We start from the raw sequence: 23738 nt of genomic DNA on the forward strand, positions 1-23738 counted from the left end.
TCACTTAACTCCAGTGAGAAAGGCTTATATTATATTAAAAAGTCCCAAAACAACAAGTGTTGTCATTGATATGTAGATATAAGAATATTCATACACTGATAGTGGACTGCAAACTAGTACAACCTCTATGGAAAGTAGTATGGAGATACCTCAAAGAGCTACAAGTAGAACTACCATTTGATCCAGCAATCCCACTACAAGGTATCTGCACAAAGAAAAAAAAGACAGTATTTGGTATTTAGTCAAAGGAAAAAAAGACATTCTATATAAAAGACACCTGCACTTGAATGTTTATAGTAGCAAAATTCGCAATTACAAAGATGTGAAAACAATCCAAGTGCCCATCAGTACATGAGTGGATTAATAAAATATGGTATATGCGTACCATGGAGTACTACTCAGCCATAAAATAACGGTGAACTAATACTACCTGTTAACTTGGATGGAGCTGGAGACCATTCTTCTAAGTGAAGTATCACAAGAATGGAAAAACAAACACTGCACGTACTCACCATTAAATTGGAACTAATCGGTCAACACCTATGTGCACATATGGAAATAATATTCATCAGAAATCAAACAGGTGGTGGGGGAAGAGGGGATGGGTAAAATCACACCTAATGGGTACATTGCATACTATCTAGGGATTGGCACAGTACAGAAGCAATTTATGTAATCAAATCATTTGTACCTCCATAATATTCTGAAATTAAAAAAAATGTTTCTCCACAACTCCAACCCAATACAAAGAGATTTGTATAATACTTTTATTTCCCCTTCTCCAAACGTCTCCACTTCCAGATTTTGCCACGGCTGTTTATTGCTGATGATTCCAAAATAACATTAAACTTCTTGAAGTATTTTAAAAAAGAAGATATCTACACATGACAGAAATGGCTACTGTGTTGTTTCCCATCTCCCATTTTTTAAAAGAAAGTTTTTATATTTATCCTATTGTACATTATATTGGGTTTGAGGTAGATAATTCATGTTTCATCCACAGGTTGCTGGACCATGAATATGGATTCTGTGATTCAAGAATTTTATAACTGTTCAAGTTGACATTTGACCATGAAAACAGTAGGCAGCTGTGCTTAAGCAGGCATATAGTCAGAGACTACAAAAACTTTGAGATCTTTTTTTTGTAAAATGAACACTTCATGATGACAAAAGCCCATCAACTAAAAGATAAAAAAAAATACAAAAAATTCAGAGAAATTGTATCAAAAGTAAGGGCATTTTTGAGCATTGAAATATTTAAATAAAGACTATACATATGAACCTCAGGGGGGTTAGTTATATAGAGGTTGTAAACCTAGATAGATAGAACAAAAATGGTGACATAAAAATAAAATGGGAATGAGGATTGAAGAAATATAGGAAGAATTTTCTCACTCTTTAGAGCAACCTATTAAAGACACTGCTATTACACACATAGTGTAGCCAATGTTTCAAATATTTTATTTTATTTTATCATTTTAAAACTTTATTGAGACACAATTGACAAAGAAAAATTGTGTATATTCAAGATGTAGAACATGATGATTTGGTAAATGTATAAGTTATAAAATGAATATTGCAGTCAAATTAATTCACACATCCATCACTTCACATAGTTCCTGTTTGTGTGGTGAGGACACTTAAGATCCATTCACAGTCACAATACTGTATATTAGATCACCAGAACTTATTGGTTTTATCACTCAAAATTTGTCTTAATATTTTGAATAATCTCTTTTTGTAACTTCTGAAGAATCACGTAGTATCAAATATCTATGTTGAAGAAACATTATCTCTGTGTTCTTAGATACCTATAATATAAATATACTCAGACATTTGTATGATTTATATTGTTAGAGCATAATAATGAATTGGGATTTAACCCTGGGGAAGATATAACCACTAGAAAATTTTAAGTGGGAAGTAATTATTCTGCCAGCAGTTGAGGGAGTGTATTTTAGTATGGTCAGAGAGAAAGAAGAAAGGCAAGATTGGTGATAACTAAAAGATTTTAGTTGTGAAGGTGTTGAGATTTAGGATAAACTTTGAAGGAAGAGCCCACAGCTGTCAGGTATGAAGGAAAGAGAAGAACTAGGAATGACTCCTTAATTTGTTTTTGATTTTTTTCCCTAAGAAATTAAGCCATTTACTGAGATATTAACAATGAATGCTAACATTTATGAAGCACTTTGTAGATATATAGATATAGATGTATTTGAATCTCAAATTAATCCTATAAACTGATATTTATATTATTCTCCTTTTCCAGATAGAAAACTGAGAACCAGAAAGCTTAATAGCTAGCTACTACTATATCATACAACTAGTAGTAAGGAGCATAGCCAAGATTTGAACATTTGTAATCTCTTGACCACCATGCTTTCAAATAGAACTGCATAAAAGGAGAAGAATAAGGAAATAAAAGTTCAGGTTGCATGGTGATGCTGATGTGTCTATTAAACATGCAACAGGCAAGCATTTGAGTATTCTATAATGATAAGGTGATCAGGAGAGAGTCAGAAAGGAATCAATTAGGAAATATTTAAATATTCAAATTTGGCATATGCTACTTATAGCAGAATGAAATCATATGTAACTTCTTCAGCTTCCTTTTGTCTGCTAGTTTAAGAGCTTAAGAAGTTTAAGAGCTTCTTTGTGTCTGGAACACTCAGCAATCAAAATGTGTTTTCTTTACCCAAGTGAAGAAACTGAATAAAAAGTGCATTATCTCAGACCATATCACTCAAGAAAAGGGGAGATTCCTATATGTTTTGGATCTTTTGTCACAATTTGGTTATATCAGTAATTATAATTTAAACTTTTATGTGTCACCTTTTCTTAGCTTTACCAAGCACATTCTTATACTTTATATCATTTTGATTTTAATTCTCACATTAACTCTGTAATGGTTATAGTGCAGGTAGTATTATTCTGTCTTCAGAAGTGCATCTACTTGTCTTCAAATAGGTTAAATGACCTCCTCAATATAAAACTTATAATCAGTGGCAGAGATGGGATTATCATTAGAGTGTCTTTAGTTCCTACCATTTGTTCATTCCAAGAGCTTTAGATACAACATTAGAATTGAGATCTGTTTGAATCTAATAAGTCCATATGGCAGCATTATGACTCTATATAATTTAAATGTGCTATAAAGTATTTTAACACACATAATCTCAGATAGTTTAAAAACATACCTGATACTTGTTGGATTTGTAATTGGTTTTGCATGTGTATGGAGAAGACAGGACTGTTCAGACTTGATCTTCAGTTGATAACCTACCATCCCCACAGGATTCTAAGTGGGAAGAAATGGGCAAGTGTTCAGAGACTCTAGGCTGATTCCCAAACTCCATGAATCTTCTAATCTTGGTAAAGTGGCCTGGACTATGGACAAAAATTCAACTTATTTTGCCCTGCTTTGGACTTAAGCCAATGATTCACATAATTTCTTTCCAGTAATGCATCACATTCTTACTCATGACATTTCCAGGGCCATATTCAGATTTTAAAGTTTACTTATTGTCATCTAGGATAGTGTTGCTCAGTTTTTTTCTCAGTGTCCCTAAATAAAGTTTTATTGGAATACAACAATGCCAATTTATTTACATATTTTATTTTAAAAAATTTTTATTGATATGTAATAGTTGTACATAGTTATGGGGAATGTGATATTTTGATACATGCATACAATCTGTAAGGATCAAATCAGGATACTTGGAATATCCATCACCTCAAACATTTATCATTTCTTTTTGTTGAGAGTACTTTAAATCTTCTCTTCTAGCTATTTTAAAATATAAAATAAATCATTGTTAACTATAGTTGCCCTACTATGCTATTAAACACTAAAACTTATTCCTTTTATCTAGCTGTATTTTTGTACCCATTAATCAACCTCTTTTCATCTCCTCAGCCCTCATAGTCTTTCCAGCCTCTGGTGCTCAAATTCTTAAGTCTATTTCCTATTTTGATCAACTTAAACACTGAAGACTTTCTAACAAACAACACTCCTCTCCTTCTAGCCCTGGATATTATGAAAAGAGCCATCAGTAAACCTCCCACAGGAAATCACAGACTGTACTACATGAAATCCTCTTTTGCGCCTGGATTCACAACATATTTCTATCTCTTGACATCTTACCCTGGTGAGAGAGGCAAGGAATGAAAACCTAAAGTAGGACAGAGATAAGTGAAATAATGGTTTTTCTCCAAAACCTACAGAAGAGATAACTAAACCCATTGATCCTACCTGTAATTATTCCAAGGATAAGGCTCTCTCACAAGTTGCAGGTAGCCCTGTTCTCCATGTGCACCTGTTTCAGGGAAATAAGCAATTCAAAAGAGAAGTGAACACTTTTGAAGCACAATCCTAAAATACAAAATGTAAAGAGAAAGCAGGCTACATAGAGGAAAGAAGATTTAATGCTGAGAGTTAACATTTAAAAACCGGACACCTTAGTTCCTTGACATCAAGTAGTCTCCTTGATCTAAATGATAACTTTTTTCTTGGAGATGGAGTAGACTGGAACAAGAAAGTTGTGAGACTAACAGTGAGAAAAATAAAGCCTTTTAATTTAAAAATGCTAAGTATTTAAATGGTTAAAAAAATTAGTTATAAACATGTATTGCTTTATAGCTTACGTCTTTCCTTGGGGCACATTCTTTTCTTCATTTCCCTTGTTTGTTCTCTGGTCTGCAGTTTTGAACAGCAATTCACTGCAGAGATCCTTGGGTTAAGTAGTGAGGGAAATTATTCCAGTTTAAGCATATTGTTTGGATGAGGGCATAGAATTCTGGAAGAAATCAAAACTTATAATTGTGTTTAATTGGTTTTAACCCTTCGACATATTGTGGAGAGGTACATTGGATAATAATATATACTATTTCACTGTGCATATGTTAAAATGTAAAAATCCCTTAAGTGCAAATAGCACTTGTCACTCCATCAACTATTCCAATTGTCAGAGATGTATCAGCCAACCCTAAGTACCCTCTGCAGGCAATCTGGAGCCAGCCTGCTGTTTAATAACCAGCATTTAACAAGAAATAACATGTAGATGTGGTGTGTGGTTTAAAACATTGTGTTAAGCGTCATTAAAACTCAGTCTCCTAAGAGCCTTATTAAGAGTCCTTTCCTCACCACAATAAAACATTTCTCTGTGACTGTTTCGATCTAGCTGCTAACAATACAAACAAAATGCCTCTTAATTTAGCATCCCACTAGAGGGCCATTGTGATTGTAGAGCTGTAAGGGCAGGGAGAAAAAAAAACAACCCTAAACCACCCTTCCCAAATCCCACCTAATCAGTGGAACCGAAGCACTAGGAGCCTTTGATTTTAGTATTTATTTTTATAATTTTTCCCCTTTCCTTACACTCTATGTGGGGTTATTATTTGGGACTGTGCCTTTGTTCAGGACTATGAGGGAAGGCCGCTGATGGACTTAGAAATGAGCCTTGCATCGTGGAGTCAGCAAACTGCAATTGTTGGATGGGCTGATACTGTTCTCAAGACAATGTATACATGAAACTTCTCCTGTAAAAATTCTTGTGATCTTGATGTTGAAATCTATTTGAAAAGAAAATGAAATTTGCTTACCCTACAATTAGCCTGAAGTTCTTCCATCCTGTTGCCACAAGAGAAATACATGTATAATTGTGCCAATTAATGGAGATAGTAATTCAGATCTTCTATGACAGAAACATAGAACAATCCAATTCTGTTTCAGATCTTCCTACTTTGAAAATGTGTATGCCAATTTTCTCTGCAACTATCCTCATTGCTTTATAGACATTTACAGAGCTAATGAAATTGACAAACCACAAAAAATATTTTGATAGAGGATACAAAGAAATTAGATTTAGGAGGATCTCATTCTAATATTTTGATTCACTGAATAACTCTTCTAACCCTGAAATATTTAAAATGACTCAGGTGGAAACATATAGGATTGTAAGTAGCCAGTTGATTGAACTTGATCTTTGCTTTCTTTTGAAATGGACTACTAAGACATGAGAAATTACTTTACCTCATTTTTAGTTAACCTTGTCTATGAGATTGTGACAAAATGTCATAAATGATGTTTCTATTTTCATTCACGCAGTTTATTTATACAAATGCTGAAGGAACGAGCATTGTTACCCCAGATTCTCCAAATCTCCCTGAAACATAGACTAAGTCTCCAAAGTTTGTTAAAATTCATGGTATTTTCCAGTAAAATATATTGGGCTTCAGAAATATACTATTTGATATTCAACAAAATATATTAATCACACTTTTTGGTTAATGGAAGATGATTTACCTGTAAATTATATTTGAATAGTTGATAATATTCAACATTTATTCAATATAAACATCAAAGTTATCTCTTGTTAAGATATGGACTTGTTTTTTTTATGCTATTTCTACAATATGAGCCATAAATATTATTTTTAATATTAATTGGTAGGCCATATAAATTAATGAGGTTACTCTTATTGTAAATTTTCTCTAGAAATATTTATGTTGAGCCATATGAATTTGCCATTTCATATTTCAAAAATGATCAACAATCAGCAAATTTATATGATTCAATTCTCCCTATCTGAGATTCAAGTGGATTTCAAATCCACTTTAATAATGCTTTCTATCACTATAAAGATCATGGGTCAAGCAGCCTTTCCTCATGAAAGAATGACCCCAACACATGTGTATTTCTATAATACATTCTTCCTTAAAACTCAGAGGAGAAGACCCATAACCACATTTTTTTTTAAAACTGTTCTATGTGAAAGGACATTCTGATAGTGAAGGACAAGAGAGATGGGAGACTGAATTACTAACCTGTAAAGGTGACATTTCAAAAGTGTGCCTAATGTTTATTAGAGGCGAATGATATATTTTTACTTTCTGTCTTATCACTGAATAGGTAAGACTGTGAATTCACTACCTTTTCACCACATTAAAATTCACTTTGGGCCCAATAAAATCTGCCAGTTGATTCCCAGGAGGCCCTCTGGGGATAGAGCCATTAGTGAAGTGCACAGTATAATTAGCATGCAGACTGTGAAATCCATTCACAGTAGTTGGATATGAGATTTTACTTGCACCCAACTGTGTTTTGCTTTTGAAATCCCGCCATATTGTGTTCCTCAGTGGCATTTTATTGTATGCCACTTCCTTTACTCAGGCTATGTGTTTCAGTGACTTAGAGAAGTTACACGATATTCTATTTCTATAGAGAGTATGCCAGCTAAAGTTAGCCGCTAAGAAAGGTCTTATGGAATTCACAGATATAATATAAATTAGGTCATTATAACTCCTATAAATAAAATTTCATGTAGAACTTATGATAATTTCCCAGAAATAGAGCTCACAAAATAACTTGCTGTGCTATTGGGCATTGATATGCAGTAAAAAAATCCATGCTAAAATGTGAATTTACATTCATTTAAAACCCCTACTCATAGGCTGTACTGGGCATTTTGGATCCAAAAATATAAGGATATATACTTTGCCTTCAAATTATTTACTGCATAATGGGTGGCCTGAAAATCAAACGTAAGCCTGAAGAGCAAACATAAGCACCAGCAAGGAAAAATGCAAAAAGCAGTGAGAACACAAGAGGGACAAGTTTGTTTATCCAGAAAATTCTTTTACGTGTTGAGCCTTGAAGACTGGGGAAGGTGTCTTCCAGTCAGAAGAGACAAAATGAATAACAAATACACAATTATAGAGCCTTGAAAGAGTTTGAAATCTTTGGGTACTGTGGTCCAGGAAACTGAAGGATTAAGTGCCATCAGTGGAGGGATTGAGGGTAAAGCTGAGTGAGTAGTGAGGTCTACATCATAGAAGGTAATACCTGTCATGAAAAGAAATACAAATTTCATCCATCATGGGAGTGGGAGGCAATTGAAAAGTTTGGGGCAGTTGAACGATAAAGCGAATTTAATTTTGAGTTTCATTTCCCTGATGGCAGTGTGGATGGGTAGATTAAACAGGTGAGACTGAGTAGTGAGGGTGACTCCAACAACCCAGTAAAGAGATGATAAGTGTCCAAACCAGTGCGCTGGAAGTCTGATGAAAGAAGGAGAATGGATAGCAGAGATATTTAGCTAATGGGTTGATTAGATTTAATAACTGGCTGAATATGAAGTGCTAAGAGAAAAGGAAAAAGGATTTAGGATGATGTCTGGCATTACCCTCATATTTCTTTCAATTATCATCTATAATATGTCCTGAAGACCATCTAATGTATTTATCCAGTTCATCCTTCTAAATTCTCCATTTTGATTTCTAATATCTGCTTTAAACACCTTGTGACCAGTGGCTGTCTTGCTCCCAGAGCTGCTCCTCTTTTTGTGCACCTTACACACAGCACCATCATTTGTTTACCTGTTTGCTCAAACCATAAACCTCTCTGTCAGGCTTAAATCTTACCATCTTCACTCCCCACATCCAATAAGTTACCTAGTTCCATTAATTTTCCTTATAAATATATACTCAAATACCTCTACTATTCTTTATTCCCACTGACACAAAATCCTACTGAAATAGGTTTTTAATTGATCTCTCAATCTTACTTTTCTTTTTTCCTGCTCTTTAATTCACACTTCACACTGAAGCCAAATGATCTTTCAGAAACATAAGGAGACATATGCAAAATCTTTAGCAATGGCTATTAAACTTAGGTCTCTGCCATCCTCTTAAGCCAAATCCCACACGATACACTACCCTCTCCATTCAAACAGTGTCTATGATTCGGCTTTGCTGACCTCTCTTTCTTGTTCCAGCAACTCACCCATGCCTTTCTCTCTTTCTAAAATGCTCCTTCTCTTCTCCTGCTTCTTAACACAGGTAACTTTTACTCATGATTCTCAAGTCAGCTTAGGTATCACTTCCTCAGGGAAGTGGTTATGGTCCCTCCAGACTAGGGTAAGACCCTGTTAATAAGTTTACATAATGCTGTAACTCATTTTGTTGTATCACTGGATAAATACTCAACAGGGAGTAATGCAAGAGTAAGAAGCTAGAGTATAATGTTTCAGCACTGGGATGGTTCCAGGTGAAGGGAAGATGTTGAATGGAGGGAAAGATAATTAGCATATAAGAGGTCAAGAATCTGTGAGATTAGTTTGTCTCACATGTCAGATACAAGGAAATTAAAGGACTTTAAGGTAACAGCAAGCATTGGAGTGTTGACCAGTTGGGTAAACTGGGTCCCAAAGTCAGTAATGAATGTGTCCAATGCAGAGTGACATTAGGATGATTGTATGGAAAAATATGATGTAACAAACTGGAAATAGCAGTGGACTGCTAGTAAAATGAAGATATGGTATTGACTTTGTGGCATTTACTGAAATAAGAAAAAGTTCATATTAAGATGAGAATTTAACCAAAGAACTAGATGTATGGACTAATACAGAGATGAAAGTAATATAGAATAAAGATATTAAAGGATAGTTATATTTGGTAAATGGCAATAGATGACAGTAAGAAGGAAAAAGAATTTCTCATTTCAAAGTTTCTGAATAGAATTTAGATTAGAATTACTCTGATGAAAAAACTGACACAACCTTCCATGTGGTTGGGATGGTAGTACTTGAACATCTCCTTGCATTAAAAGGAAGAATTTTAGACAGGTCTCTATGTCTAAAAACTAGGGAGTAAGGACAGGACAGTGTTAAATATCAGTTAGAGCAGAAGTCTACAGACTATGTCCTGTGGCCTAAATCTTGCCTTATGTCTGCTTTTGTGTGTACCATGAGCTAACAATAATTTTACATTTTTATATAGTTGAAAATTTCAAAAGAAGAATAACATTTATATTAACTGCATTACAATATGGCATGCACTGTGCTCAATCTTCTCATTTGTTAGATCATTTAAGCCTCACTACAACCTTGTGAGGTAGGTACTATAACTCATTTTTATATGAGAAATTTGCAGCTTCTAAATAGATTAAGTAAGTAGTCAAAGATCATATAGCCAATGACTTCAGCTGGAATTGAAACCCAGAGTCTTATCACAGACGCTGTGGGCAGTCTGTAAGTGTGAACAAGAAAAATGCAGGAAACAGTCTGGTGTAATACAGAATGAAGATCACTTGTTTCTTGTTTTTGAAAAGCAAGGGAAGACGCTAGAATGAGACCACGATTCTACCATGATGATAAGCAATTAACTTTGAATCCTAATTAATCAAAATGTTATATCCTCCCAAAAAGAATTCTGTTCTTCTCATTAGTAGACCTGTACTACAAAAATTGTACTCAATAATTATTACTATATTTTGAATTTCATCAATTAAAAATTTGTGGACACTTGTTTTTATCTTTTGTTAGGTAAGTATCTATGTAGTGTCCTTGATTTTGTCTCTTAGCCCACAGAGCTTAATACATTTACTATCTGGCCCTTTACAGAAAAAGTTCAACGTCCTCTGTCTTAGAGTAATAACCTACAAATTACTGGATCCCAGTTCAAAAATAGGGTAAATGTGGAGTATATAAGACCAAATTTATTATCAATATCTGATAAGACCAACTGAAAATTTTCACATCATGTTGTGCTTAGACTTCTCTAACCATAGTCTTTGATCTGTTTTTCTATCACTCCTAGTTTCTCATTAACTATAGAAACCAAATCAGAACTTCTCTTGGTACAGGAAGTTTGCTTTCTCCATGGGGGATTTGGCCAGTGGGAAGTACATCTGTTCTTGCTGTTTGAGGTTTCTTTGTTAGCTTGTTCCTCCCCCACAACCAGTATGAATTGTCCCTTGTGCATATACTCACTTCATTTCTGCCAAATTTTACCAGATGTTAGTTGTATTACTGAGAAAAGGAGATGAACAAGATCCAAAATCCCACATCAGTTATCTCCTGCCAATGCTCACCTGAATTCCTAAGAGATACATATATACAAAAAAATTCCTCTGTACAGCATCTCACATCAATAATTTCAGTGTCCATCAAGTTTTATCCCAGTGTGTACATGCTCATATTTGCGTATAATAAGGAGGCCTACCATCATATCTTTACTGTCTCTTAAACCAGGATTATAATATTATATTCTTCTTAGTTCTTTTTCCAATTTTTCTACACATCTCTGTGCCTATGTAAAAATTAACTTGATGTGATTGATGTAAATGGCAAATGCCCTTGAACCTAGAGCACTAATTCCTGGTCCAAAAAGTTGAAATGCCAAGGAGAGGAAGTTGTGTAGATCCCATCACCTTGAGAGAACTAGTTAAAATACACAGACAGATGCAAGCTCTCAGGAGGAAACCAGGAGAATAAATTTGCTGAAATTTCTCCCTTTTCTTTGCCAAATCTCACTCCAGAATTCTCCATTGATTGATCCCCAAATCAGAAGCTAATAGCTCAAAAAGCAGGGTGGGTAGTAAATTTGGAATAACTGATAGAAGTTATCTCTTAGTACTTTCTTTTCAAGTCTAAGTCAACAAATGCCTGTGTTTATGTGCCTGTCACTGCACTGGACCTGCATATACTAGAGTAAATGAAACTCAATCAGTGTAGTCCAGGGGTCATCTGTTGGGTAGTGTAGCATTATAGAATGAAAAAATCAGATCAAGAAGAGAGTAATAGGGGCACAAAATGTAGATTAAACAGGAATCACAAATGAAGTATTCTTTTTCATTTTGATTTTCACAACAGATGGTTGAATGAAAAACTCCAATAAACACAGAAGACTGATTTAATAATGAGATCTTATCAGTAAAGCTCATTTAGAATATGTAAGTAGATTTCAACCTTGATTATACCTGTAAATACCTCCTAAGAAAATAACAGCTTAATAGCTTAATTTTGGTTTAGAAGCCATTTTAAGGATTTGAACCTAAAGTTCTAAATGGCTTATAAATTTTTATGTAGTATAATATTCTATGAAAATAATATGCATTTATATTTAGTCTTACATTATTTCTAGAAAAATAAATAATACTGACATTGGAGAAAAGGAATTTTCCCATAGAAAACTTACTACAACACAGTATAACGTAAGAGAAACCAGCAGTCATCAATTTTTGGTGTTTATTAAAATTAATGATACCAGAAATACTACCACTAAAACTTCCATATCAACTAAAATTTGTAGGAGAAAATATTTAAGTTGAAAATCACTTCCATTTGCTACTTGTCTCAAAGATAATTCTATAGACAAGAAACCAGTAATTATTTTAGTAGATATTTATCTCTTTATTTTAAGGACTTCATCACATCCCTCAGATTATGCAGTCTCTCATGATGAGATCAAACAAGAGCTTCATACCCAGCTTGTGATCAACTAACTTTCCCATAAATTTTTCCCATTCATTTATTTGAAGCTAAATCTCTAATTCAAATGTAATTTTTAAAAAAATCTCAAATTCAGGGTATTTGTATTTACCATGTTACATTTATTTGTTTTTGTTTTGTTTGAAGTCAGTTATTCTAGTTTATAATATTCTTTACTCACATGAATTCTATTCTCTGATATAGTAACTATTCTTTTTTTGTGATCGGATCATAATTTTGATGAGGACAGAGTGAATACACAAGCTTGTGTTGTATCAGTAGAGACAATTCTTGAGGCTGACAATGATTAATTAAGCAGCATCAGTTCTGAGTTTAACTGCACAGTTTTTGAAACTTTTTATTTTTTTTTTAGTTCTATCCAATAACTATCCTTAAGTGTCATATTTACTAAGCGTTGACTATGTGAAAGCAACTGGGTCAGGTGGTGAGAATACTAAATGAAAGAGCCATGATCTCTACCCACAAAGATCTCACAATCTGATGGGCAAAACTGTCACATTTACCATTTACTATGGTTAGTGTGGTGAGAACTATAGAAAGTCTCTTAGAAACGATGGCGACTGGAAGGCTCAAGAGGAAGAGTCCAGGGATGGTCTAGGCCCAAGGTGTGCGAGTGTATGGCTAACTTGTCTTGTTGAATACTGTATGTCGGGAATTGTTCTAAATGCTTTATATGTTAGCTAATTTAATCCTCACAATATTACAAGACCCTTTGAGATGGGACTTAAGTTCGAACAATTAGCACTTTGTGAAGCCTGGCTTTAAACACTGGCATTTTCTCCCTAGAGAAAATAGGCCCAAATTAAATGCCAAATTAAGAGTGATTAACTTATTCCTGCTAGCAATCAGGAAGTATCAAAAGGTGATTAAAGAAAGAAAATGAATGCAGCTACATATTTAAGAAAGATAATTCTACAATCAATCTGAAAGTGGAATGAAAAAGGGCATTACAGGAAACTGGAGAGATGGAGTCTTTGACTTCTGTCGTCAGCAGTGAAGGACCTAAACTACGGCAAGGACTCACCCTGATCAGTGAGCTCCACCTCCACACCCATCACCCCACTTATGACCTAGGTCATGGACACTCTTAAGAAAGCATTTTCTCTATTCATCTCTTACCTCAGGGAATCCCCTCCAGGTGCTACCAACCACAGCCACTTGCTCTGTTATTTTTGCTCACCTGCCACTTTAAATTCCATGCCTGCTCACAACTGGCACTGTTCCTTGATATTTTAAATTTTACTCTCCTAAAATACAGATTTGATTTCCCAAAGTCATAGCTCATCCTTTCTCAATTTTGCACCAGCTTTATATCCTGGAAATCCTAATGTGAGTCCGAACACTGAACCACAGATGGGGCATCACGAATGTTGAAGCAAATAAATCATCTTTTTCTCCTCTTACTATCATTCCTAAGTAGATAAATCAAATTTTGAGTCTGTACACATGTGTAGAGAACTGCTCTTCTAATCTCCAGTGAATTTTCTTACCTGGTTTTACAAAGTCATTTCTACCATAAAGCTTTCTCAAATTAATGTGAACTTTTCCTAGTTAATCCAGCTGTTTAACAAACTCCATTGTTGTGGTGACCAGAACAATTAATTGTCATACACTGGAGCTAAAGACAACATTTACAAATACACACAGAAAGAGGCTTTATGTGATCATGAATTGTGATTCTTTTTATACTATTATCTACAAAATCATTGGTTAAATGAGGAACTATGCTGATTGTAGCCATTGAATGTGTCTTCATGTATCTGTGCAAATGTTTAAATTTCAGAAATCTTGCATTTCACATCAGGAGGCTGGGCTCAACAGATGCTTCCATATGCTAACACCCCTTGTTAAGGAGAAGGTGTTAATTAAACAAATAATTCATATTAAGATGCATATGATTTAAAAAATCAAACTCAATTAATCTGTTGTGTTCTCCTTGTGATGGCTGCTACCCAGGATGGGGTCTTTAGTGATAACATATACGTTTACACATTTGGAGTCATAAGTATGACTGTGGATAAGTAGAATAGTTAATACATTATAAATACTCCCATTCCATGAGACAATACAAATTTGCCACAGAGGCAAATTTAATGGAAAATTTATAGGAGGTATTTTAAGTTAGGCATAAGCTAGGACCACACTATTCCTAGTTAAGCTATTTGTCCTAGAGACTTCAACTTGGGTTGTAGAGGTAAAACCCATTGGCTTTTGTAACTTACAAGAGGTGGAGCAAGAAAAGAGTGATGTCTCAAAATCTACTCTGAGGCTCAGTGAGATTTTTGAATGAAAGGATCAAGTTTCTTGTTGAAACAGCCCTTCTACTCCTTATCAAGTACCCTGTAATAAAGAAATAACAGTATAAAATATGTAAATGTAAAGCTATATTTGAGGAGAGCTAGGGTAAAATCAACTTAGTGTTCATGATTAGGAGTTTCAGTCTAGTTTGAAAGGCAAGTGAGAGTCAATATAAGAGTCAAAATAAATTAATTGATTACAGTGTATAATGAAAGTGGAAGAAGTTGGCTATAGTCCAGTAGCTGTAGCTACAGTCCAATCACAGAGTGTTTAGGAGTAGAACTAAGTCTATGATGGCAAGAATCAAAAAGAAATACATAGACATAGGATATATCTGAGGGAGAAAAGGTTAAAATAACTGAGTCGCTGTTTTAATCCTTTGGAATTGTGACTACTTCAACAGCATTAAGAATGGAAGAGATTTTAGAGAAGGAAAAAGGTCTTGCAACTGGGAATGAAGAAATAATTCAACATGGAGAAATATGAGGTTCAGATATTGATGTGGAAGTAGAAATATTTATAAAGCACACAACAAAAGTCAAGTTTCCATCAGTAGAAATATTCTGGAAATCTGGATACTATTGGCTGACCAGCAAATGGACCAGATATTGCAAATTTAGATCTCTTCTGTTTGGATGTTCCAGTTGTATTGTTAGAATTGGGTCTTTTCAAGAGTTTCGTGTGTGTGTGTGTGTGTGTGTGTGTGATGTGCACACACACATATGCTCTTCCTTCCTTGCCACTCTTTGTCTGTTTTGTGATGCTGAGCATCAGTATTGAAAAACAGGTAACAGAAGGTTGAGTTCTAAATGAAAAGTGTAAAAATAGAAGTAGCAAACTGAATGATGTGGTGAGATCTTTCAGACTATGGGATTGAGAGAAGAGAGCAACTGTTCTTTTCTAGTATTTGCTTAAAACAATGTAATAAAGTAAGGCATAACCATTTCCCATATATTAAGATAAAAAAATCAATCAATCTTAAAAAATTGTTAGGCTGCACTAACAGCCTCATGTCACGCTGCCTCCACTCAAAAGTCCTTATGGAATAAGAGTGAAGCCTAAAGGAGGAAGAGGAAGATGACTTAGACTTTGGGAATTCATGACTATCTCAAGAAGCAAGTAGAAGCAGACCAGAGTAAATGAGTAAAGGACTTACACAACCCAGTGTAAGGTTTTAAGACTGGAGTCCACAGGACAGGGGCAGCACAGCTGAAAGTTAAAGTACCCTCCCGGGTTTCGGCACCAAATGTAAGGTTTTTGGATAGGCCAGCACCAGAGAAAGAAAGATGAGCAGAGTTGAAAGGGGATAGCAATGAGGCTTTATTGGGGCGCTCCTGGGCGAGGTTCACGGGCCCCAAGAGAGAGAGACCCAGGAAGTTGCATCACCCAGAAGTCTGAGTGAGTTTACATATGTTTTTAGGGCTGGGGGTAGGAGTTTCTTTGGCAGAAAGATTTATGGTGGGGAGAGCAAGGAATTGTCCCTTGCAGTTTTAGGGCAGGTATTGAGAAATAGGAGGGGCCGGTGGTATGTGTGGACTCTTGGAACCAAGACTCTTATCAGGGTAACCATACAGGTGTGGTTGTCCTTTAATTTAGCTGGGCCTTGTAGGCATTGTCCTTGGCAGGTCTTGTGGGCTTCTTCTTTTTCCATTAGGGAGGGGAGGGGTGCCTGCCACCAGCCTTACATTCCAGCCTTTTAGTGATAATGGGGCACCGTGGTCTTTCTGTCTACTTCCTCCTTTTGAGGGGCGTAGTGGGGGCTGTGGGCCGGAGTCAGCTGGTGGAGGGGTGACTGGAAGTGGAGAGTAGGGATGAAGAAGCATCTGATTTACTGCCACTCTGGATAATTCCTGCAGGCGGTGTTGGAGAAACTGTAAATGACCGGGGGCAAAGAGAAAGATTAGGCAAATAATGACAATGGGTCCTATTAAGGGTAACAGCCAGGTGGCTAGTGGGGACTGTATCCATCCAAGGGGGATGTATTCTGCCAGTGGCCGTTGTGAAGTTCTTTGCTCAGGGTGTCGAGTTTGTTTATGTTTTGCTCTATAAGGCCCAACTTGTTGACATAGTAGCAGCATTCCTCGCGAAGGAAAATGCAGGTTCCTCCTTTTTCAGCTGTTAATAGGTCTAGGCCCCTCCGGTTTTAGAGAGCTACCTGAGCCAGAGAAGTCAGTTGTCTCTGCAGGGAAGCTAGTGACGTGGATGTGGTTTCCAGGGATAGCTGTAGGTGATCTGCAAAGTCTTGGGCAGAAATGACACTGTGGCCCAGGGCGCCTCCCGCAAGCCCTGAGGCTGCAATGGAGGAGACCAAGCTGAGACCCACCATGACTGGCAAGAAAATGGCTCGTTTGGAGCTGGGTCGCCCGGTGTTTGCCATCCTCACCTGTGACCGAGCTGCCACAAAAGGGTTTTTTAGGATGAGGGAGTCTTAGAGGGGGTGCTTGTAAGAGAGAGTCTCAAAGTTTTAGGAATGCTTGGCAGACAGCCTGAGGGTTTAACAGAGGGCCAGCAGAGGCATCATGTGCTGCCTCATAGAGGGGTTTGGGAAGGAGAGAAAAGTTGGGGATCCAGTGTTGGAAGAGACCAACGAACACGAGGAAGGATAGAATTTGTTCAGCAGTGGTGGGAGGCTGGAGGTCATGAAGGGCCTGCTGGCGATTAACAGTGAGATGATGGGAAGTGGGGGTAAGACTAAGTCCAAGGTATGTGACAGTAGGCTTAGATAGCTGAACTTTGGAGGGGGCCTGTCATTGACATAATAGCAGCATTCCTCCTGAAGGAAGACGTAGGTCCCTCCTTTTTCGGCTGTCAGTAGATCTAGAATTAAAACACTTTTGTTGTTTCATTAAGAACAAACCAGTATTTCAAGAATGCCTTGTGATTTTAACCAAACCTTTCTTTCTTTAATTATAGCTGACTTAACCATACATAAAATTCTTTCATAAATTCCTTCTATGAACTCCATCACAACCTACACAGACCATCTATGATATACTTGGGCTTTCTTTTTTGTCCTAAATTTCCTCTTTCTCAAATAACCAGCCATTCTGTTCCAGGACAAAAAGTCACTACACAAGATCCTTCTCCACACAAATTATTCCCTCGCTGATTTTCTTAACAAAAACACATTTCTGTGCTCATAGCCTTTCTACATCTTTTTTCACCTTATTAGTTACCTTCTATCTTGGTTTTATTTTCCTTCCAAATCCATGCTTTGAATCAATTTCTAAACAACCTCTGAATTAGACAAAATTACATACAGAATTTCTTTAATGTAAACTTGGGGGTCTACCAGTTCAGACGGGAGAGGGTATGTAGGGCTTGGTAAGGCAGGAGAGGCTGTGGGCAGAGCTGAGGAATCTGGAGAGAGAGATAGAGGAAGAAGGGCGGAAGTTCCAGAGGAAAAGTGGAGAATGGTGTCCAATTTGGTTAATAAGTCCCTTCCCAATAGTGGAGTAGGACAGGAGGGCATGATAAGGAAGGAATGGGTGATGGGATAGTCATCTATTCGACAAGTTAGGGGACTGGTGGTGGGGGGTTGAGAGGGATTGCTGTCAATACCCATGACCGACACCTGAGAAAGATAAGTAGGGCCTGAAAAGGAAGGCAGGACAGAGTAGGTAGCCCCCATGTCAACCAGAAAGGACACTGCCTTACCCGCTACCTTGATTGTTACCCTGGGCTGGGTGAAGGTTATTGGGGTTGCCGAGCCGGGGCCTCTTCAGTCTTCAGCAGCCAGACCCAAAGCTGCCATTGGCAGGTCTAGGGATGGAAAAATTGACCCTCTGGACTTCTGTCCCAAGGGGCAGTCACTTTTCCAGTGTCCCTCTTGACTACATGCCAGGCAAGGCTTGGTAGGTCGACGTGGCTGCGGGCACCCTTGGCCCAGTGGCCTTTCCTTACTGCACTTAAAGCAGGTGCCTGGTGGAGCACTGCTGGTCGCCTTAGATGAGGTCGATGGTTTCGCAGGTCCCACCGGCCTCAGGGCTGCAAGCAAGGCTTGGGCCTGCAGGTGTGCCTTTTGGCAGACACGGGCCTCCCTTTGGGCCTCTGCCTGTTCCATCTCAAGAGTTAAAGATTTTAAATGCCATGTTCACCAGGTCTTGGGTAGGAGTCTGAGGGCCCTCCTCTGCCTTTTTGGGTTTCTTTCTGATGTCAGGGGAGGACTGGGTAATAAAGTGAGTTGCAAGGATAGTAGTACCCATGGGGGAGGTAGGCTCTAGGCGGGTATATTGGATGAGGGCATCTGTAAGTTGGCTGAGAAAGGCTGTGGGGTTTTCATCTGCCCTTTGAGTGATTTCCCTGAGTTTATCATAATTTACAGCATGGTGGGTGGTGGCCTGGAGGCCGGCGAGGACGCGCTGCCACATGTGGTCCCTCTGCTATCTGTCGTCCCTGCCAGTGAGGGTGTCTGGTTGGTAGTCCCAGTGGGGCTCCTCACGGAGAACGGCTTCAGCCCCCCACTGGCATGGATCGGTCTGTAAGATGGACCTGGTCAGTGTGTCCCTGAGCAGCCGCCCAGATGTGCTCCTTTTTATCAGTAGTAAGGGTAGAGGACAGTATAACAAAAATATCATGCCAGGTAAGGTCATATGCCTGTATCAAGTAACAGAACTCTTTGGTGTAGGCTGTAGGGTCATTAGAAAACAAACCTAGGCGCTTTTCAATCTGGGAAAGATCAGAAAGGGAGAAGGGAACATGCACCCATAAGATGCCCTCGGCACCAGCCACCTCCTGTAACGGACAGAGGAGAGACTGATCGGAGGGGTTTACCCGAGAGCAAATGTGATGGCTGATGGGAGAGGTCGGCAGCGAGCAGCTGGGTGGCGCAGAAGGGTGAGGGGGTGCATCCAGGTATGGTGGAGGTCAAATGGAGGGGAGAGCTGAGTCAAGTGGATTGGAGAAAGCAGAAGGGGCATCTGAGGAGATGCCTGGTGGAGAGTTAGAGGGAGAAGGGGTGGAGGGCGGTGGGGGACCCTGCGCAAGGAGGACCTGTGCGGGGTGGCAGGTCAGACAGAGAGAAGGACGGGATCGCAAACAGAAAAAGGCTTGGACATATGGGATCTCCAACTATTTGCTGTTCCTGTGACAAAAATTATTAAGGTCTTGCAGAATATTGAAACCAAAAGTCCCATTTTCAGGCCATTGGGGGCCATTGTCCAATTTATACATTGGCCAGGCAGTATTGCAGTACAGAATGAGGCACTTGGGCTGGATGTCTAAATCCAGGGCCTTCAGATTGGCCAGCAGACACCCCAGGGGCATCTCGCGGGGAATTTTGGAATTTTGGCTACCCATGATGTCTCAAGCCGGATGGGGTGATAGCCAGGAACAGCTTCCTGGCTACGGAGGCAGCAAAAGTCTGGGGGGACATCTCCACCTGAGGCTAGTGTGCCGGCATGGAAAGGGGGTGAGAGGAATTCAGGCGTCCTCGAATAGCCTCAGCCCCTGGAACGGGGGAGCCTCCGACGTGGGCCCACAGTTTAACGGACAGGGAACAGCTTCCTGGAGGACAGAGGCTCCTGGTGGGGGATCTGGGTTGGGATAACACGGGGTGACTCACCCAGGGCGAGGTAGTCAATCAGGGACTCGAAGGCAGTTAGCGGAGGTCCCGGTCCAGAATGTGAGAGTTCCAGAAGGGGGTGGCACAGCCAAATGCCCCTGAGCGGGCTGGCGTAGCCAAACGCCCTCCCAGGTTTTGGCACCAAATGTAAGGTTTTTTTGGAGTGGCCGGTGCCAGAGAAAGAAAGACAAGCAGAGTTGAAAGGGATAAGTAAAGAGGCTTTATTGGGGCACTCCTGGGTGAGGGTAACGAGTCCCAAGAGAGGGACCCGGGTGAGATTTTTCCAGTCCTGGGAGAGAGAGAGAGAGAGAGAGAACCCGAAAAGTCACATCGCCCAGAAGTCTGAGTGGGTTTATATGTTTTTAGGGCTGGGAGATGGGAGTTTCTCTGGAGGGAAGGTTTCGGCGGGAAGAGTGAGGAATTTCTTTGTTTCAGCTTTAGGGCAGGTATGGAGGAGTAGAAGGGGCTTCTTCTTTTTCCATTAGGGAGGGGAGGGGTGCCCGCCAGCATCCTTATACGCAGAGGGTTACAAAAGTAGTTGTGTTAGAACCGGTTCCCCTCAGCCCCAGGAACAGAGAGGCAGAGTCACTGAGGCTGCAAAAGGCAAAGGAGTTTATTGGCTAGCACGAGCTAGGGTCTAAGTCCCAGAGCACCAACGCAGTGGCCTCTCCACGAACCAGGACCCCACCCTGGGGTAAAAACTAAGCTTTTATACTTTTCAGTAGGTTACATACGCTGGGCACACCATCCCCCTCCCTCCCTTAGTTCATTTGCTCCTTCAAGAGTGGTTGATCATGTTGGCTCTTGATTGGTTGGCTCCAAGGTCGTGTTGGCTTCTGATTGGTTGGTTCCAATTCCCAGGACCTTTTAGTTGTTATCAGTGGCATTTCGGGGAAGGGGAGGACCCATGTTGGGGAAACCGAAACTTAGGCCTATTCCAGGAGGTCCAGCCTGTCATGGAGTCACTCCTGCTCTCCTTCCTGTTCTACAGTTGTCTGAGAGTCTCTAGGTGAGACTATTATTTAAAAAGGAAGCCAGTTGTTTCTACTCAGATTTTAGCACAAATAAAATGCATTTTATATGTTGGACTAACAAATAAAAGGAGGCAGTATTTTGGGGAGGAATAAAGAGAATACCTTACAATCTTGAGATTCCAAAGTATGTAAAAAATGTTAATTCAGGAGAACCATTTTGGCCCTAATTAGAACATAATAGAAACATTAGCTCTAGAGAAGGGAGTTATGCCCGTTCACCAAAAGCTTCAAATAAGAGCTAATTATCCAAGTCATTATTTTTCTTTGGTGTTGTGCTATTTTCTTCATCCTAATTCCATATCAAACACAGTAATTCATGACAATTGATAAAATTCATTTTCCTCTGTTTTTTACTCTTGACGTTTTGTGATAATTATTCCTCCTTTAGGGTAGCTCTCTGTTCTCTTATTCAGTGCCAACTTTCAGCTTTCTATTAGATTTTTTTAAGACATTGATTTGTGTTTCCTTCACCACTGATACTTATTTTCACTTTGATATTTTTTATTTGATTAGTAATTACCCTGTGAAATGATTTCCTAAGTGAAAGTTGGGCAGTCTCTGGGTGAGTCAGCTTCCAAATGGTTCCTGGGAACCAGAGGTCCTTTTCTGTATCTGCCCACCCGCTGCCTCCCAGGCTTAGGCTCTTTCTCTTCTTGGAAACTTCCCCAAGGTCACTTCTGAGGTCCCACTTCAAACCCCCTTAGCCCCCCTCAACTCCTCTGCCCTCCTTTTATTTTTAGAAAAACCCTTCTTCCTCTCTCTGGCTTCCTTTAGAGGCATCTGGCTTTCATTTTTTCTCAAATTCGATTGTTCTCTAGTTCTTTTGTAATATTCGTGAAGGCTGGTATAACCCATCTCTAAATCATTAGTTATTTAAAATGACTTGGACTTTCTTCAAGAGTTTCAAAATTAAACTTCAGGGAGAGATGGAAAACATTCTCATTTCACTCTTCTTATATGACAAATAAAACAAAGAAAACAAAACAGTCAGCTTTCAATATTAAAATAACCCGAACATTCTAATTCTGCTACACATTCAATAAAAAGTATGTGTTAAGTGATAAATTTACGTGTGGCTGAAGGCTTCTTCCCTGTCACTTTCCACCACAGAGGGTGCAAAACCTTTTTCGCAGCTTGAGGGGATGCAGTTCTGTCCCCAAGGGGGAAGAAAGTCATCTGGCAGCGATGGTGGTGGATTAAGGATTTGGGGGATGTCTTTTTCTTTCTTTATAAAATGATCAAATGAGGCTGAACATGGATGTGATAACTGAGGATGCAGCGCCCTCTCTGTGCCCATGTGGCAATAAGCATGCAGGTGAAAAGCTGTGCACTGAGGGTGGTGAAGCCAAAGAGTGGGAAGATCCTACGTCATGGATAACTTCTAAGCAAATGAACTGCCACCAACAACTGCCTACCTTCTTGTACTTCTACCTGTGTGAGAGAAATTTGTATGGCCCCTTGTTTGTCTGGTTTTCTGTTATTTGTGATCAAAACTATTCCTAACACACTGTTCAAAAATATTTCAACTGCTAAAGCTTCATAACCAAGAGAACATGCCCTGGAGTCATTACTATAATAAAGCCAAGTGTATTCCTTACAGAGAAGGACTCTTTCTCAATCTGTACCCCTGAAGCTCAGCATCCTTTGGGGTGCTTCATCTCTCAATTTAGACACAAATCTATAGGGTCAGAAAGAAGAAAAATTATTGAACATTGGCAGAGTACTATTGTTCCCCCACCTCACAGAAGTCACTTCAATAAAACCATTTTTTGCCTATGGCTAATATCAATCCTTTTGTCTCAATTGCCAGTTCAGGAGACTTGTTCAGACACAACCGAATCCCTACTTTGTCCAAGTTGGGATGTCTAGTATATTTATCATATCCGTGCAGGTTATTTAATTAAAAGTATGTGGGGTGGCAGTATGTTATTCAAGAAATCCCAAATAGTGACGTGAACAAGTCCACCTCTTTTATTAGCAAGCATTGAAGTAGTCATAGATCTCTGTCTATATCTTAGATACTTAAATTCCTTTCTCAGAGTTTGTTTCTGCCTCTAAATATCATTCCTAGCTTTTAAGGTACCATCACAGTATTTGTCACTTCTTTTTCTTCCACCAGAAACTGTTTTACACTCTCAAATACTCAGACTGTCGGCAGAAACTTCCTTAAGATTATCATGGTTCTCTTGTTCTAACTTATTTCCTTTTCCACTTTGATCCACTTCATATGATCTCCCAAAGTTATTCTCTTCATTCAAAGCTTACTGCCAACTTTGAAGTTGTCCTCATCTTAAAAATACTTCTTCCTAGTGTTACAAGACCACCTATTAAGAAAAGTGTGATAGACATAATATATTCCAGATATTGTAGTCTGAATTAAAGTTCTTCATTTTAGACATAGTATGGCTAAAATTATTAACAATGTGTAAGATTTCATATATTTTTAGACTATTTAAACATCCAGTTCATACAAATCTGATTTTTGTGTCCCCAAATTGTATCTCATATTGGTTTGACAGAGGGAACTTTTGTGTATCACTAGGGTATAATTGA

The sequence above is a fragment of the Eulemur rufifrons genome, chromosome 18 (assembly GCF_041146395.1).
Source record: "Eulemur rufifrons isolate Redbay chromosome 18, OSU_ERuf_1, whole genome shotgun sequence".
In the NCBI taxonomy this organism is placed as follows: domain Eukaryota; kingdom Metazoa; phylum Chordata; class Mammalia; order Primates; family Lemuridae; genus Eulemur; species Eulemur rufifrons.